The 18,348-nt window shown below is 39.9% G+C and overlaps 1 pseudogene; it reads left to right on the plus strand.

Moving 5' to 3' along the window:
* LOC109910932 overlaps positions 1 to 18,348 on the plus strand; it is a 496,846-nt pseudogene that overhangs the window by 257,828 nt on the left and 220,670 nt on the right.

Consider the following 18,348-nt stretch of genomic DNA (forward strand, 5'->3'; position numbering starts at 1 on the left):
GACCCTTCATCTGATGAAGGGTCTAGGCCCGAAACGTCAGCCTCTCTGCTCCTATGATGCTGCTTGGCCTGCTGTGTTCATCCAGCCCTGCACCTTGTTGTCAAAGATAAATATTAGTAGTTTAATTTCTTTGAGAACTTTTTAAATATATGTGGAGTGAACTCCTTCAGATCTTCTGTGATTGATCCACCAGATCAATGTCATGAATTCAGTTCTAAAAACTATTTCATCCCTTCTGCTATTGAAATTAGATTGGAAATTCCCTTTTGCTCACAAAAAGATCATATTAACAGGGAACTGAACAGCTCAATCCAGCTCCTGTTTGTTACATCTACTTATTGCAAATCACCAGCTAGTTTGATGCCTATCAACACAGAATTTTGTTGTTTGAGTGCCACGGACTTTCTGAGAAGAGTATTTGAATAAGGGGTCGACAGTTTTTATTTGAAGCAACATAGACGTCAACATGTGGGACACCCTTGTTCAAAAGAAACGGACGAGAAGGAAGCTCCCGTGTGTTTGGACAGAATTCTTTGAGAACACCCATTGGCGAGGGAAAGTATGGAGAAGGAGCCAGGGAAAGGAATGTCAGCAATGTCAATGCCAAGGACCAATTCCACTTCCCTGAAACACCTGTCAAATGTGCGTTCAGAGATGTGGCTCTCAGATCAGGCTCATCAGCCATGCAAGGAGCCAAAAAACCCATGAGCAGTGGCACAGAATTTCCTATGTGGACATTGAGACTTGTTAGCAAGTGATTGCTGATGATGACGATGGGGCTTGAAGTTGTGAAACTTCTCTGCCCTGTTTTAGTTCTGACTGCACTGCAATTGGAGCTGCTGAGCAAATAGGTCAGGGTTCTTTAAAATTCCCTCTTTTCAATGAGGAGGAATATTGCGCAGAATAATATTGAATATAAAAGGGCTGAATTACCAGAGCAAATTGTCTTTACAAAGCTTCCATTCCCTTGGTGGAGGAGGGAGGACAAATAGAGAAGCACAGTAAAAAAAAACAGAAAACAGTAGCAAAACCTGGCTCCCTGCTAGCCTCTAATTGAGGTGTTTAAAATTGATAAAAAGGACTTTGTAGGTTTCCATTTCATCTGGTGGCAGGAGTTTGTGGAGGTGGAGGGTAGGGTAGAAAAGGTTGGCGTTCCAGAACAAGGAGCATGTTATGGTCCCCGCTGTTGGGAGTACTGGGCAAGTCTGAATCCAGAGTGAAATCTCACTTCATAGATCATAAGTTTTGTTTTTCTGGATTTCGTTTTGCTGTAGAGGTCAGTCAGTGAACATAGTCGGAAGAGGCTGTCAATGTACTGTTAAAGAAAAGGACATAAAAGTCTATTACTCAAAGAAAAGTGTGAAATATAACTATGCAAGAACTGCTGGAACAACCTCATTACACATATCAAAAATAGTCATAGAGTCATAGAGGTCTACAGCATGGAAAACAGGCCCTTTGCCCCAACATGCTGCCCAGTCTTCACACTTAAACTAGTCCCATTTGTCTGTGTTTGGTCCATATCCCTCCGTACCTATTCCATCCAAGTATCAGTCTAAATGTTTGTTAAATGACAAAATTGTACTCGCTTCTACCATTACCTCTGGCAGCTTGTTCTAGACACTTACGACCCTCTGTGTGAAAAAATTGCCCCTCTGTACCCTTTTGTATCTCTCCCCTCTCACCTTAAACCTATGCCTTCAAGTTTTAGATGTTCCTACCATGGGGTAAAGCTGTCGGTTATCTACCTTATCTATGCCTCTCATGATTTTATAGATCTCTATAAGGTAATCCCTCAGTTTCCCATGCTCCAGGGAAAAAGTCCCAGCCTATCCAACCTCTCCTTATAACACCAACCTTCCAGTCCAGGTAGCATCTCAGTAAATCTTTTCTGCATTCTTTCTAGTTTGATAATATCCATTCTATAGTAGGGCAACCAGAACTCCACACTGTACTCCAGCTGTGGCTTCACCAATATCTTGTACAGCTGCAACAAGATATTTCAATTCTTATACTCAGTGCTCTGACTGATGAAAGCAAGCATGATGAAAGCCTTCTTTAACACCCTGTTTACCTGTGACTCCACTTTCAAGGAGCTATGAATCTGTACCCCTAGATCTCTTTGTTCTATAACACTCTCCAGGGCCCTTACATTGACTACCCTGATTTGCCTTACCAAAATGCAACACCTTGCGTTTATCTAAATTAAACACCATCTGCCATTCCTCAGCTCATTTGCCCAGTTGATCAAGATCTTGCTGCATTCCCAGATAACCTTCTTCACTATCCAGTATACCACCAATCTTGGCATCATCCACAAACTTACTAACCATACGTCCTAAATTCTCATCCAAATCATTTATATAAATGATGAGTAACAGTGGGCCCAGCACCCATCCCTGTGGCACACCACTGGTCACAAGTCTCCAGTTTAAGAAACAACCCTCTACCAGCATCCTCTGTCTTCCATCATCAAACCAATTTTGCATCCAGTTGGCTAGCTCTCCCTGGATCCTGTGAGATTTAACCTTACTCAACATTTGAACACGGACTGCTTCAGTATCTGTGGAGTTGTGAATGATGCTCAATATTGTGCATCCATTAGCGAACATCCTCACTTCTGACCTTATAATGGAGGGAAGGTCATTGATGAAGCAGCTGAAGATGACCAGGCCTAGGACACTACCCTAAGGAAATTCTGCAGAGATGACTGACCTCCAACAACCATGACTTACAAAGGCTTACAAAATGAGAGGATATAACAGCATAGCAGGGCAGCTATTTGGATAATGGTACCTAGCATTGGATAGGAAGGGACAAAACATACAAATGTATAAAAACAGTAATAAATATAGTCAAAGGGGGAAAATTGTTTAAGAGACCAAAAAACAATGTTTTTTTTACTTGAATGCATGTAATGTATGGAGCAAAATAAATGAATTAATGACACAAATAAAGTTAATGAATATGATCTTATAGCCATTACAGAGACATGGTTATAAGAAAACCAAAGCTGGGAACTAAATATTGGAGGATACGTGACTTTAAAATGACAGGCAGAAAATAAAAGATGAAAGGATAGTTTTGTTAGTACAGATGAGAATAAGTATGATAGCAACAAATGCCCTTGGATCAGATGATGTAGAATCCATATGGAATGGAGGCAAGGAGCAAAAAGGGAAAGAAGACATTGGTAGGAGTAGTCTATAAGCCCCCCAACAGAAGCTATATGGTAGGACAGAGAATAAATCAGGAGATTATGACGGTGTGTACAAAATGCAGTGCATTAATCATGGATGACCTGAATCTTTATCTAGATTGGCAAAGTCAGATTGGCAAATTTGAAAATTCAAAGAGTACTGGGGACAGTTTCACAGAACAATCTGATGTGGATGCAACCAAGGATCAGAATGATAAAAACAGAAAACGCTGGAGAAACTCATCAGATCTGACAGCATCTCTGAAGAGAAAAGCAGAGTTTTGGAAAATTACAGGTGTTTGAAAAACTGATAATGTAATACCTTTACTCAAACATGGAAGGAGATAAAACGAAACAGGCTTCTATGGACTAGTTAGCTAAACATACGTGATTGAAAAGACATTAGAGTCAACTATAAAGTATGTAATGGCATGGTGTTTCGAAATACACAATATAATCAAGCAGAGTTATCCTGACTTCATGGAGGGGAAATCATGCCTGAAAAATTTACTAGAATTCTTTGATGAGGTGAAAAGTAGTATAGATAAAGGGAAAGCAGTGGCTATAATTTATTTGGATTTCCAGATGGCATTTAGTAGGGTACTACACATTAGGCTACTTAATAAGATAAAAGCCCATGCCATTGAAGAGAGTATATTAGCATAGTTAGAGGACTGGCTAACTAGTAGAAGACAGGGTTGGCATATGGGAGACATTTTCTGGCTGGCAACCTGTGACCAGTAGAGTATCACAGGAATCAGTGCCAGAGCCGTAATTGTTTACAGTATAAATTAATGACTTGGATGAGGAAAGTGAACGTACTATGGCCAAACTTTCAGAATACACAAAATACGTGCAAAGGTAAGTAATGAGAATAACATAAGAGTCTCCAGAGGAATATAGACAGACTACATAAGTGGACAAAAATGTGGCAAATTGAATTTGATGTGGAAAATATGAGGTTATGCACTTTTGCAGGAAGATTAGAGGTGCTGAATGTTATTTAAATTAGGAAAGACTGCAGAAGCTTCAGCACAGAGGGAGTTAAGAGTTCTCATGTAAACATCACAAAAAACTAGCATACAAGATCATCAGAAAATAGTAAGGTCAAGGGAATGGTGATCTTTATTTGAAAGTGAATGGAGTCTTACTAAAATTATAAAAGGTGCTTGATAGACCACATCTGGAATATTGAGAACAGATTTGGATCATTTATCTAAGGCAAGTTATACTGGCATTGGAGACAGTCCAGAGAATGTTCGCTAGGCTGATCCCAAGTATCAAGGGACCACCTCATGAGGACAGGTTGAGTAAGTTGGGCTGTTCTGAGGAAGGGTCACCGGACCCAAAACATTAACTCTGATTTTTTTCTTCACAGATGCTGTTAGACCTGCTGAGCTATTCCAGCAACTTCTATTATTCAGTGGAGTTTAGAAGAATGAGAGGAGAATGAGTTGTTATTGAAACATACAAGATCTACAGAGCGACTGGCAGTGTGGATGGGGAGAGTTTGATTCCCCTTGCGAAAGCATCCATGGCCAGACAGTATAATCTCAGAATAAGGGGTCACCCATTTAAAACAGAGATAAGGAGCAATTCCTTATCTCAAAACGTTGTGAATCTGTGGAGAGGGTTGTCAAGGCTGGATCATTAAGTATATTCAAGGCTGAGATAGACAGACTGTTAATCAGTAAGCGAGTCACGGTTTATGGGGAAAGGGACTGAAATGTAGCTGAAGATTATCAGATCAGCCATAATCCCATTGAATGGCACAGCAGACCAATAGTTCGAATAGCTACCTTCTGCTCCTTTGTCTTAAGGGCAGGTGGAGAGCACAGTTAGTAAAGCATACAGTGTCCTCAGCTTTAGTAATATGGGCTTAGATTACAAGAGCAAGACATTGATCTTTAACTTGTACATGATAGTTGATAATCCTCAGCTGCAGTATTGATACCCATGTTATAGGAAGGATGGGAATTCACTTGAGAACGTGCTGAAGAGATTTTAAAGAATAATTCTGGGGTGAGAAACTGCAATTATGATGATAAATAGGAGACGTTAGGACCGTTCTCATCAGGAGCAAAGAAGGCTAAGAATAAATCTGATAGAAGTTTTCAAAATCATGTAAAGGCATGTAGACTAGATAGGGAGAATTTGTCCCTGCTCATAAAAGGATCAAGAACGAGAGGTTAAAGATCAAAATTGATTTGCAGAAGAAGCAAAAGTGATGTGAGAAAAAGCTTTTACCCACAACAAAGTTGCTGGAAATGCTCAGCAGGTCTGGCAGCATCTGTGAAAAAAAAATCAGAGCTAAAGTTTCGGGTCCGGTGGCCTTTAAAAAATCAGAGTTAACGTTTCGGTTTCCATTCTGAGGAAGGGCCACTGGACCCGAAACGTTAACTTTGATTTTTTTCTTCACAGATGCTGCCAGACCTGCTGAGCTTTTCCAGCAACTTTGTTTTTGTTCCTGATTTACAGCATCTACAGTTCTTTCGTTTTTCTTTTACCCACAACAAATGGTTTTGGTTTGGTGTGCACTGCCAGGAATTGTGTAGAAGCATGTTCAATGCTCCTCTCAACTGCCCTCTGGGCAATTAAGGATTGACAACACAGTATTATCAGAGATAGTAGGAACTGCAGATGCTGGAGAATCTGAGATAACAAGGTGTAGAGCTGGATGAACACAGCAGGCCAAGCAGCATCAGAGGAGTGAATGAATTTTCTGAAGAAGGGTCTAGGCCCGAAACATTAGCTTTCCTGCTCCTCTGATGCTGCTTGGCCTGCTGTGTTCATCCAGCTCTACACCACAGTATTATCAAGCAGCAGTTGCAAAGGAATAGCCTGCTTACTAATGCACAGTGCGATCCTCCAGAGCCATTCAATGCCTGATCTCATTCCTGCCTTTGTAAAAACATGGTCAAAAGAGCTGAATTCTAGACAGGTGGTGAGGATGACAGCCTTTGACATTAAGGATACATTTAACTGAATGAAGCATCAAGGATCCCTTTGCAAAACTAGAAACAATGCAAACTGGGGGGAAACTCTCCACCAGTCCTAATCATATCCAGCACAAAGTGAGATGGTTGTCCTTGTTGGAAGTCAGTCATCTCAGCTCCAGGCATCACTGCAGAAGTTCCTCAGGATAGATTTTCTTTAATCAACCTATTCAGAGATGTGATTTCTCTGAGCAGGTGGGACTTGAGCCTGAATTACCTGCTTTAAAAGTAGGGACATTCTCACTACACCACAACAGCCATAATTCTTCAGGATAATGTCTTTAGGGCACAACCATCTTTAGCTGTTTCATTAATGACCTCCCTCCATCATAAGATGAGACATTTTTATGCTGACTGATAATTACAAAATGTTCACCACCATTCACAACTCCTTGGATTCTGAAGCAATCCATGTCCAAATACAGCAAGATCTGGACAATATCCAGGCTTGGGCTGACAAATGGCAAGTAACATTTGGACCACTCAAGTGGCAGGCAATGACCATCTCCCATAGCCATTTCTAACTATTTCCTCTTGACATTCAATGGCATTAGCAGCCCCCACTATCAACAAAATTGGTGTTACCGTTGACAAGACACTAAACTCAACTAGCTATACAAATATTGTGGTGGCAACAGCCGATCAACAGCTAGAAATGCTGCAATGAAGAACCCATCTCCTGATTCCCTGCAACCTGTCCATCAGCCACAAGGCACAAATTTGGAGTGTAATGAAATACTGTCCAAATGCCTGGATAAGTGTAGTTCCAGCAACACTGAAGAAGCTTTACACTATCCAGGACAAAGCAGCCTGCTTGATCGGCATCACACCCACCAATATTTACTCCCTCCACCACAGTGACAGCAATGCACCATCTAGAAGATGAGCTGCAGAAATTCACCAAGATTCCTTTGAAAGCACCTTCCAAACCAATGACCAGTATTATTTGGAAGGACATGGATAGCAGATCCATGGGAACACCAGCTGCAAGTTTCCCTCCAAGGTACTCACTATCCTGATTTGAAGAATGTCCCAGTTCCTTCACTGTTGTTAGGTCAGAATCTTATCTTATTAAAAGAAAACTTCAACTCCTTTTCCTAGCAATATCTTTTATAGACTTTATCTTCATTCTGTCATTTCGTATATAAATAATGAGGTTGCAAATGATTCGTTTCAGCAATTTTTTGCACAGTCACCAACGTGATTCTCTCCATCTTTCTCTGAGACACACATAAAGGTTAACTCCCTGGTTTCTCCACACTGAGCTCTAAGAAAAGGTCAGGGCATTTTTCCGGCCCTATCTACTGGGAACACTAAACTAGATTGAGATTTCTTGCTATTTCTATCATCTTGAGTTGCTAAAACTTAAGCTGCCTTTCTGATGGTACAGGTATTTTCTTACGAACTGGTCCAGACCTCTCTTTCTGCATGAAATAATACATTAACTTAATAAACAATTCAGCAACAATGTCAGCAGGTAGCTTATCGAGTCATTTAGCTTAATAACACACTTTCCAAATGTCTTACCAACCTATAAAAATAAAGCACCTTCAGAGAACTAAAACCAAAAACTCATTTAACTCCACTTTAGAATACAAATTCCCAAATAATAATTTATTATAAAGCTTCATCAGGTATCTTCCCCTTCAAAATGAGTGAACATCGATCTTTAAAATGCAATTTCATGGTTTATTAAAATTCCTCTTACCCCCCTATGAATTTTACATTAACAGCAATAATATATTAACTTTCTCATTTCAAGTTTATAGTTAATAGTCTGAAGAGAGGCTTAAGGGTTTACCCCACACATAAGGCCTTGTTATCACATAGCCTGCCATTACACACCCCCTGTTGTTAGTCACTAACAGTCCCCATTAACAACTGTTCCCAGCCTGATCGTTATCAACTCCGTTGTCTGTCCAACTGTTTTTCTCTCTCTTTAGGCCCTATCCTATCATTTACTCCCTACCTCACACCTCTCCCTATTTTCTGCATATAAACTGACATTTTCCCAGCTACCATCAGTTCTGAGGAAGGGTCACTGGATCTGAAATGTTAACTCTGATTTTTTTCTTCACAGATGCTGCCAGACCTGCTGAGCTTTTCCAGCAACATCTGTTTTTGTTTAAGGTTTGGCGTGTGGAATGCCCATCCTGAGCCTTGTGGAGTGTCATGGACTCTTCACATAGTTTGAATGACCACTGGCAAGGAAGTGTCTCCAGCTGAGAGAGCTTGAGCTCTGGGGTTTGGAACAGCAATGGCTGGAGTCACTGTAGGACATCTGCAAAGCTCTGAACTACATGGTTAACACATTTGCTGGGATGAATACAGAGCAGCTGTTTCCCTTGATTGAGGGGTCTATCACAGGAGTGCACAGTTTTTCGGTAAGGGGCAGCAGAGTCAGAGAGGATTTGGGGGGAAAAAAAGCTTTTTCATTCAGCAAGTAGAATACACTGCCTGGGAAGATCGTGCAGGCTGGAAACCTCATAACCTTTTAAAAAAATAGTTGGATGAGGACTTCAAGTATCATAACATTCAAGGATATGGGACAAGTGTAAGAAATTGGGATTAGCATACTTTTAGTGGTAGTTATGTCGGTGCAGACTTGATGGGCCAAAGGGCCTTTTCTGTGCTATGTGAATCTCGGAATCTATCTTTCTATAAAGTGTTGACACTGCAGATTAAGACCAGACAGTCAGTGGGGGAATGAGTGACCACTAAGTAGTCTAGAAAGACCAAAAGGGTAGTGCAAGAGCCCCATGAGTCTATCTCATTCACTAACTGCTTTACACTTCGGATGGTGAAGGTGATAGTTCATCAGTGGGAAGTTGTGATGGTCAGGGGCTTATGGTACCACAATTAGCTTAACCACACAAGTAGGTGGTAAGAGTGGAGGGTAATAGTGTGATGCACTTTGATAGTTTGGGGATCAGGCAAGTGTTTCTGTGGCCATAGACATGTCTCCAAGATGATATGTCACTTCCAGTGCCAGGGTGAAGAATGTCAGAGTGGCTGCAAGACATTCTTTTATAGGACAGTGAAGAGTCAGAATTCATGGTCCACATTGGCATCAATGACATAGGTGGAAAGATGGATGAAGTCCCAAAAGTAGAGTTTGGGGAGTTTAGCAAGTGACTGAAATTTAGTACCTCTAAGTTAGTAATCCCAAGATTGCTCCTCGTCCAGATAGTAAGTGTAAAAATAGGAAGATTGGATGAATGGACACTGAGAAAGATGGTGCACAAGGGAGGGCTTTAGATTTCTGGGGCATGGGAATGGATCATGGGGAAGTGAGACCTGTACAAACAGGATGGGTTAAATCTTAGAGGGCGTGGGACAAATATCTACATAGGGAGGTTTTCAAATTAACTTGTTTGAGGGATGGGAACCTGTGGAAAAATTCAGACTGAATAAAACAATGTTGGTTAAGGGAAGTCGGAAAGCTGGAAATGAAAATGAACAGCAGCAGAAACAAATCCAAGAATCAACCAGAGTCAAATTGCAGCACAGTGTTAATAAGGCAGAAGTTAAAACACTCTGTCTGAATGCATGCAACACTTACAACAAGATAAGTGAATTGAGGGCACTACTAGAAGTAAAAAAGTATGACTAAATTGCTTGTGTGGAGGCATGGCTACAGGGTGATCAAGAATGGGAACTGAATGTTAGCTGAAGTGTCTATTTCCATGCTGTACATCTCAATGACTGTATGACTCTATCTGTCAAGGATAAGGGCAAAAAACAAGAGAATGTGGGATAGTGCTGATAATAGAGGATGGGATCAGTGTACAAGGGAGACAAAATCTCTGATTGGAAGAACAGGATTTAGAATCTGTTCCATTAGAGCTCAGAAATAGCAAGAGGATGCAATCACTGATACAAGTGGTTCATAAGTTGTGGTAATGCAGGCCATGGTATAGATCAGGACATTAAAACCTACAGGAAGTAAGTGGAATGCAATAAACATAGGTGGTTACAGTCTACATAGAGATTGGGTAAATCTGATGAGCACCAATGTTGTAGAGGAAGAATTCCTAGAATATGTTCAAGATCATTTTCTGGAACTGTATGTCAAGGGACTAATTAGGTTATAAGCTGCTTTAGATTGAGTATTACTAAATGAGAAATGGCTAATTGATCATCTTGATGTATAAGGACCTTTAGGGAATAGAGCCCATACTATAATAGAATTTTTCATTAAGTTTTTAAAAAAATGTTATTCAATTTTAAGGTAGGATCTTAAATTTAAACAAAAGTAATGATGAAAATAGGAGAAGCTAGCTGGCTGTTATAGATTGGAAATATATATTAAAAACATTGACAGTAAATCCCCAGTAGCTAATGTATAAAGAATTAATGCTTGATTTTCAAAAACATACATTCCTTTAAGGCAATAATACCCAATAGGAAACAAAAGGGCATGGTTAAGAACAGAATTTAACAATCATATTAGTCCAAAGAAGAAACTTGTAAACTTGCCAAAAATGTTGTAAGCCTCAGGACTTGGAGAATTTTCAGCGAAGGAAGACCTCTGGTATGGAGTCATAGTCCATAGGCATCTATTCCTATTTGAGACAGGCACGTGGTTATGTATTGCAGGAAGTCAACCACTGCATAATCACGTCATTAGGTGAGGAGCCAGGCCTCTCTGAACTACCACACCAGTATGAAACTGATACTTTGACAGGGCTTTACCCTGCAATAAACTCTAATCATGTTTAGCCAGCTAAATGAACTAACTCCCAAGGAGGACCAAGAAATTGATTAAGGAAGAGAGGATAGAATATTAATATAAAATAGCAAAAAACATAAAAACAGATTGCATGAGGTTTTATTACTATATAGAAAACAAATATCAAATACAATTATGGGTCCATTACATGCAGAGGGGTTATGACAGGGTACTACAAATGGCAGAGAAGCTAAATAAATACATTGTGTCTATCTTCACAGAGGAAGACACAAGATATCTTCCCCTGAAACGATTTAAGGTCTAGTGAGAGTGTAGAACTGAAATAAAGTGTTATTAATGAAAAGAATTGGTGAAATTATTTGTCTGAAATTTAACCAATTCCTTGACTCAATGACATTCCCTCTAGATTACTGGAAGACATGGTGGATGGACCGGTGACCTTTTCAAACTTCTACTAATACTGCAATGGTATCTCCAAATTGAAGGTTGTAAATGCAATCCCACTATTTAAAAAGTAGTGAGATTATATTTACAACATTCAATTTTCAGGCACAGTATTAGTAGAATTGGAGAAAGGAGAACAGAGAACTGCAGACTTGTTAACTGATATCAGAAGTAAGGAAATACTAGAATCCATTATAAAGAATGTGATTATTGGATATTTAGAAAATAACCGTCTTACTCAACAGAATCGACATGGATCCATGAATGAGAAATCATGTTTGACAAATGTGATTTTTTTTTTGAGCATTTTGCTAGCAGAGTCGATAAGAAGGAATCAATGGATATGATATATCTGATTTTTAGAAGGACTTAGATTAAAGCCTCTTAGTACATTAGTATACAACATGACGTTGGGAACAATTTACCAGTTTGTATTCAGGATTGGTTAATAGACAGAAAGTAGAGAGTAGGAATATATGGGCCATTCTCAGATTGGCATGCTGTGACCCATGGAGTTAGCTCGAGGGACAGTGATTGGGTCCTAACTGTCTATAATCTATATCTATGATTTGGAAATGGGGATAAATTGTAAAACTTACAGACAATACAAAACTTGGTGGGAAATATGAATATGAGGAGGCTTCATAGGGGCTTAATGGGGATGTACATAGGCTGAGTAAGTGGGCTAGAGCATGGCAAATGGAATATAATGTGGATAGTTGTGAGGTTAACCACTTTGGAGGAACGAAGGTGCTACGTATTTCTCAAAAGATGAGAGATTGGAAAGTGATGGTGTCCAAAGGCACCTAGGTACCCTTACATATGTATGAACATATGATCTCCAATTTTGCATGGAACCATTGACATTCGCATAGAGGTATGGCTGTCATAAATTAATGGGGAGATTTTTGCAAACCTTAAATGCTTCCACATCCTGAATGTGCAGTTGGCATGTGATCATGCACAAAATATCATGTGGATGCAAGTCTGCTATCTTGGGTTCAACGACAGTAATTTCATTGCATGCCAGTCAACTGCTGCCATGAGAAAACACTTCCATAATAATTTAATCAAGTTACAATTCCAATCCTACACACTAATCGAAACAAGATACGCCGGTACATACATTTAGTACCTTACCTGCAATTGTATTCTCCTGTTACAGAGTTGCTATGTAGTTATATTATAATGGCTTCAGAATGTCTGATGGCCTGGCTCGTTACCCTGAAGCATATCTAGGCATTAAAGTCAGGACTTAAGTTCTCTGGCAAGGGCAATAGCAGTCTATCTTGGCTGGCTGATAAATATTGTCATCCTACAAGACAGCAGCAGGTTCATAACACAAATGGCTACTGGCACTCTCTCCAAGGAGCTCCTCATCAGTAATTCTAATAATCTGCTGGAACACATTTGTTGGACAACTTCTTGGAGTGTGGGTGTACACAGCCATTATTGTTACAGTTTGAGCCAGCACAATTAAAATGTGTGGAACTTATGATCTCATTCTACATTTCCACAATGCCACTTGTGACTTTTGGTTTGATTTTAGCTGTCATCAATATAGAGTGTGCTTTACTTCAAACACAAATGTTAGCTTCAGTGCTCATCACTTTAGGGAATTCATCTGGATCATCAGTAGAAATGTGTGAGGTTCCAATACACACACGATTGGAGAAATTGGAGAAATTGTGAATCATGAAAAGCATGCAAATGTTAGGGAATTTTGCACAAGTATATATTCAGTGTACGCGGAAGGTAGTGTTGCTTGTTTCTATTACTAATAATTTGTGTAAGTGTATGGCAGAAAGTATTTCAAGCTTTTGTCCACTGTTTTAGGGCTTAGCACAAATTAGTGTGTAAAAAACAGAAAAAAGTTACAACAGCCTACTATGTGCAATCTAGGCCAAGATATGGCAGAGCAGATTGTGTGTCTGGATCTCTGCAAATGGGAGTTAGCAGGCAGGGAGGCTATACACAATGAAGACATCTGCAGTATGTATCCCAGAATCATCAAGCTGGAGTGTGATATCGAGATACTCTGGCACGATCCTATTACCAATGGATGTGCTCCATATGCATCACTTCACAGAGATAATGTCATCATCACAGCTTATGGGTAATATTGGACCAATCTGGTCTCAGAGGGGAACGTGGCTTTGTAGATTATAAACTTTACTTTTGCAGTTTGGTTTTAGTGATGGTCAGTCATTGAATATATTTAAGTGAGCCTTCCATTGATTTTTCTTGACAAGTTTAGTATATAATAGAAAATAAAGCCAAATCTATATAAATTATAATTTAGAAAAAATCTTAAACAGCAAAAACAATGATTCAACCATTTTGCCAGCAATAATTTTTACATACACTCAGTCTCAGTGAAGTGTCACTCCTACCTTAACCTTAAGATTCCTTGACCAATTGATTCTTTCCAGAACTCCTGAAATTGTTTTAATATTTCTTTCCAGTGAGGAAGGCCTGGATTTATTTTCTTGGAACCTTAAGAGAATGTAAGGGTCTTTTGCAGTCCTTTTTCTTGGACTGCCAAAAACTTAAGGAGTTCGCAAAATAACTGCCTGTCTTCTGATACAAAACTGTTCTTCTGAACAGAAACCTGATTCTTCTGAACTGAAAGCTGTTTCTTCTGCACTCAACATACTAGTGACCCTGTGTCATTTATGCTTTTCCAAATGTCATAAACTCAGCAATGTAAACACTTCACCAATTAACAGGATAGGTTTCATTTTAGATACTTGACATAAGTCACATGTTTTCTTGAAACAATTTGTTTAGTTCACTGTTTCAGATTGCTTTCTGATCTCTTTAAAATAAAAGTTACTTGTACAGAACTGAAGCCAAAAACACAGCTACTTTTTATTTTAAAACCCAAATTCCCAAATGTTAATAATTGAGTTTGTAACTTTTTCACAATGGGAGGATATCAACAACTTTGTGTCAATATTTCCAATAGAGTTCAGATTTCTGAAGATCTCAAAGAAATAATCTTAAATCAGGAACAGAAATCTTATAAAATTAACTCAGGGGAAGTAATAGCAATGAAGAAAATAATGACAGTAAAGAATTGCAAAGCTCACATACCAAATGGTTTGCTCAGGCTTAGAGGAGGTAGATCACAACGTTACAGATGTCCTACCAATAATCTATAACATTTAAAAGGAATCATATCCTAGCTCCCTAACATCTGTGGTCACTTAATTACTTTAGTTAATACAGAGAGAGAGAGACTTGTAGCTTCTAGATTTTTTTATCTTTGTAGCCACCTAGATCTATGCCAACAAAAATCATGTCTGGAAACGGTTGCTCAGGAGCCACTAACACAGAGGCCAACACACTCTTTTCAAAAAGATAGATTTTCCAGCAAGTAAGGGCCATAAATGCCACTTCCTGGATCCCTAAAAGATTTGGTTGATTGTTTCTCCAAAATCTTTCTGCACTCTGTGGGTAGTACACAGCACACACATTAAAACTTGAGTTCAGTTCCAAGAAAGCATATTTGGAGACCAGTTCAATTCAGAAAGTGTCAAAACAGTTCAATAGCTTCCAGGAGAAGGTAATGGCCCAGTAGTATTGCTGCTGTACTTATAATGCAGAAATGTGGGTAATGTTCTGCAAACCAAGGTTTGAATTCCACCACAACAAATTTAGTAATAAAAATAAATAAAGTTGACCATGAAATCAATGTTAATCTTTGAGAAATAACCCATCTGGTTCACTAATGTCTGTTAGGGAACTGCTATTCCTAACTGGTCTGGCCTACACGTGACTTCAGATCCACAGCAATGTAGTTTACTCTTAAATGGCCAAGCAAGTTATTCAGTTGTTTCACCTGCTAGAAAAGAAAGGAAGAAAGAAACCTGATGGCCCACCTGACATCGAACTGGGCACCAGAGATAACAATGGTAAACACAGCTCTGTCAAACCAGCACATTCCTCCACGTTGAAATCAGTCCCAAAATTGAGAGAACCGTCTCACAGATTAGTAGAGCAACAGCTTGACAGTTACGCTCATGGAATCATACCTGATTGACAATGTCCCAGATAACACCATTGTCATCCTTGACAGGACAGACCCAGTAGAGTTGTTGGCACAGTTGGACATAGTTGGGTGGGATCTTCCCTACCAGTCCTCAACATTTAACCTGGACCCTATGAAGTCTTATAGTACCAGGTCAAATATAGGCCTGCTGATTGCCACACACTGTCCACCCTCGGGTGTTGAGGTAGTGCTCTTGTTGTTGAATAAAAGTAAATGCTTTCAACCATTTGAAGGTTTTCCAGTATTGCTACTTACATATTGAGTAACAAGAAGATGTGATGTTATGCTATGCTGGGCATTAGAGAAAGAGTAAAATGGGATGATGTAAGGAATGTTAATCTAGGTAACCTGATTCTTATATCTATGGTTCCAACGATAGTCAATCAGACAGATCATAATGCAGAATAGTAATATATTTATACTGTGTTTGTAATTAAGTGTCACCTTCGTCATCTGTGTGTCCTCTGGAGCTTTTCTGTTTTGTTCTCCTCCCACTAAGAGCACTGTGAAGAGCTCCTGTCTGCAGTACCTGAGCTGGTGCATGGCTGGGCTCAAAATTCGGAGCCAGTGCCAGAAGTCTGGGCGTCCTGGCTGTAGTGAGCCAATCTGCAACCGCTGAGCACACAATACTGTGTTCCAGAGAAGCCTGGCGCATAGCTATTGAGATGAACTTTGGAAGAATGCATGAGATAACTCACTGGAGCTCACTAAGACAAGCCCTCTATGAAGCTTTCCGAAAGTGGCACTTTGTCATTTCTTAGTAAAATTCAACCCAATGGTTTGATCTCTTTTAAAATACTGCATTCTTTGTGCTGTTTACTTATGCTTGTGAATGATTTAAGGTTTTTTTTGTGAAGCTACTCTTTTCTCAGTTTGAGAGTTCTCGCACTTGGCAGAGGAGATTCAGAGCAAAACATACTTTCTTGCTTAACATTGAACTTGACTTATTATGGCTGATGTACGTCTTCTCTGTCTGTTGGTCATTTTTATGCCTGACAGACACAAATTGGACATTGCTCCACCCATTCTTACAGCATTAAATCAGAAGGTTTCAATTTTATTTTCTTTATTTGTGCGGATAACTGGAATCGCCACGTAAGCAAAAAGTCTACAGAGGCTAGGAATACTATCTTGAATAACCTACCTTATGAGTCTCCAAAGCCTGTCCATCCTTTAGAAGGCACAAACTTCTGAAGGAGATAGCTGAAGACATTGTAAAGGCTCTGGTAATGATTTTTCAGGAAACACCGGAGTCAGAGAGGGTCCCAATGTACTGCCAAATAGCTAATGTAACACCTCTGTTTAAGAAGAGAGCGAAGTAGAAGACAGGAAACTATAAGCCAGTTAGCATGACCTCAGCTGTTGGTAAGATTTTAGAGTCCATTATTGAGGATGCGACTGCGGAGTATTTGGAAGTACATTGTAAAATAGGGCTGAGTCAGCATGGCTCTGTTAAGGGGAGGTCAACCCTGACAAATCTGCTAAAATTCTTTGAGGATGTTAGACAAAGGTGAGCCAGTGGATGTGATATATTTGGATTTCTGGGACGCCTTTGGCAAGGTGTCGAACAGGAGGCTATGAGTTAAGATGAGCACATAGTTTTAAGGGCAAGGTATTGACATGGATAGAGGATTGGCTGACTGGCAGAAGGCAGGATGGCAGCCTGAGCCTCGTGGAGTTCCGCAAGTGTCCATGTTTGGACCATAACTATTCATATTATACATTAATGATCTGGACGCAGGAACTAAGGGCATTGTTGTTAGGTTTGCAGATGACACAAAGATAGGTAAAGAGACAGGTAGTGTTGATGAAGCCGGAGGGGGGTGCTGCAGAAGGACTTGGACAGGCTAGGAAACTGGGCAAAAAGTGGCAGATGGACAACAATGTGGAAAATTGTGACGTTATGTATTTTGGTCGGAAGAATAGAGGCATGGACTATTTTCTAATTGGGGAAAGGCTACAGAAGACTGAAGCACAAAGGGCCTTAGGAGTCCTTGCTTAGGATTCTCTTAAGGTTAACATGCAGGCTCAGTTGGAAGTTAGGAAGGCAAATGCAATGTGCACACTCATTTTGAGAGGGCTAGAATACAACAGCAGGGATGTACTGCTGAGGCTGTGTAAGGCTCTGATCAGACTGCATTTGGAATATTGAGAACTGTTTTGAGTCCTGTATTTCAGGAAGAAGGTGCTGCCATTGAAGGTCATCCAGAGGAAGTTTCCAAGAATGATCCAGGAATAAAGGGCTGTCATATTAGGAGCAGTTGAGGACTTTGAGTCTGTAATCAACGGAGTTTAGAAGGATGAGAGGAGATCTCATTAAAATTTGCAGGATACTGAGAGGTCTGAATAGAGTGGACATGCAAAGATGTTTCCACTAGTAGGAGGGACTAGGACCCAAGGGCACAGCCTCAGAGTGAAGGTACAGCCCTTTAGAACTGAGATGAGGAGGAATTTCTTCAGCCAAAGGTTGGTGAATCTATGGAACTCATTGCTGCAGAAGGCTGTGGACACCATGTCATTGAGTGTATTTAAGACAGAGATAGACACGTTCTTGATTAATGAGGGGATTGAGGGTTACATGGAGAAGGCAGGAGAATGGGGTTGAGAAACATAGCAGCCAAGATCGAATAGTAGAGCAGACTCGTGGGCTGAATGGCCTAATTCTTCTCAGATACATCTGCCACGGCCTGGCTAGATTCGTTGTCACCAATCCTTTCTGTTAATATTCATCTAAGCTACTAATATTGGTGTGAAACGATACCCATACTATGTCTTAGGCAGAAGAAGGCTCTATGTTGATGATCATTGAATAGGTTTATCACCTATTACTTAACAGCAAATGAAATTACATCTAAGGTATTGATATTCTCTTTAGAGACCTCAAATTCGCATGATGCACATGTCACACTTTATTACTTTAGTTACATACTGTTAACGTGAAGAATGATTAAAACATGAAGAA

This window comes from Rhincodon typus, chromosome 2, assembly GCF_021869965.1.
Source record: "Rhincodon typus isolate 14 chromosome 2, sRhiTyp1.1, whole genome shotgun sequence".
Taxonomy (NCBI): Eukaryota; Metazoa; Chordata; class Chondrichthyes; order Orectolobiformes; family Rhincodontidae; genus Rhincodon; species Rhincodon typus.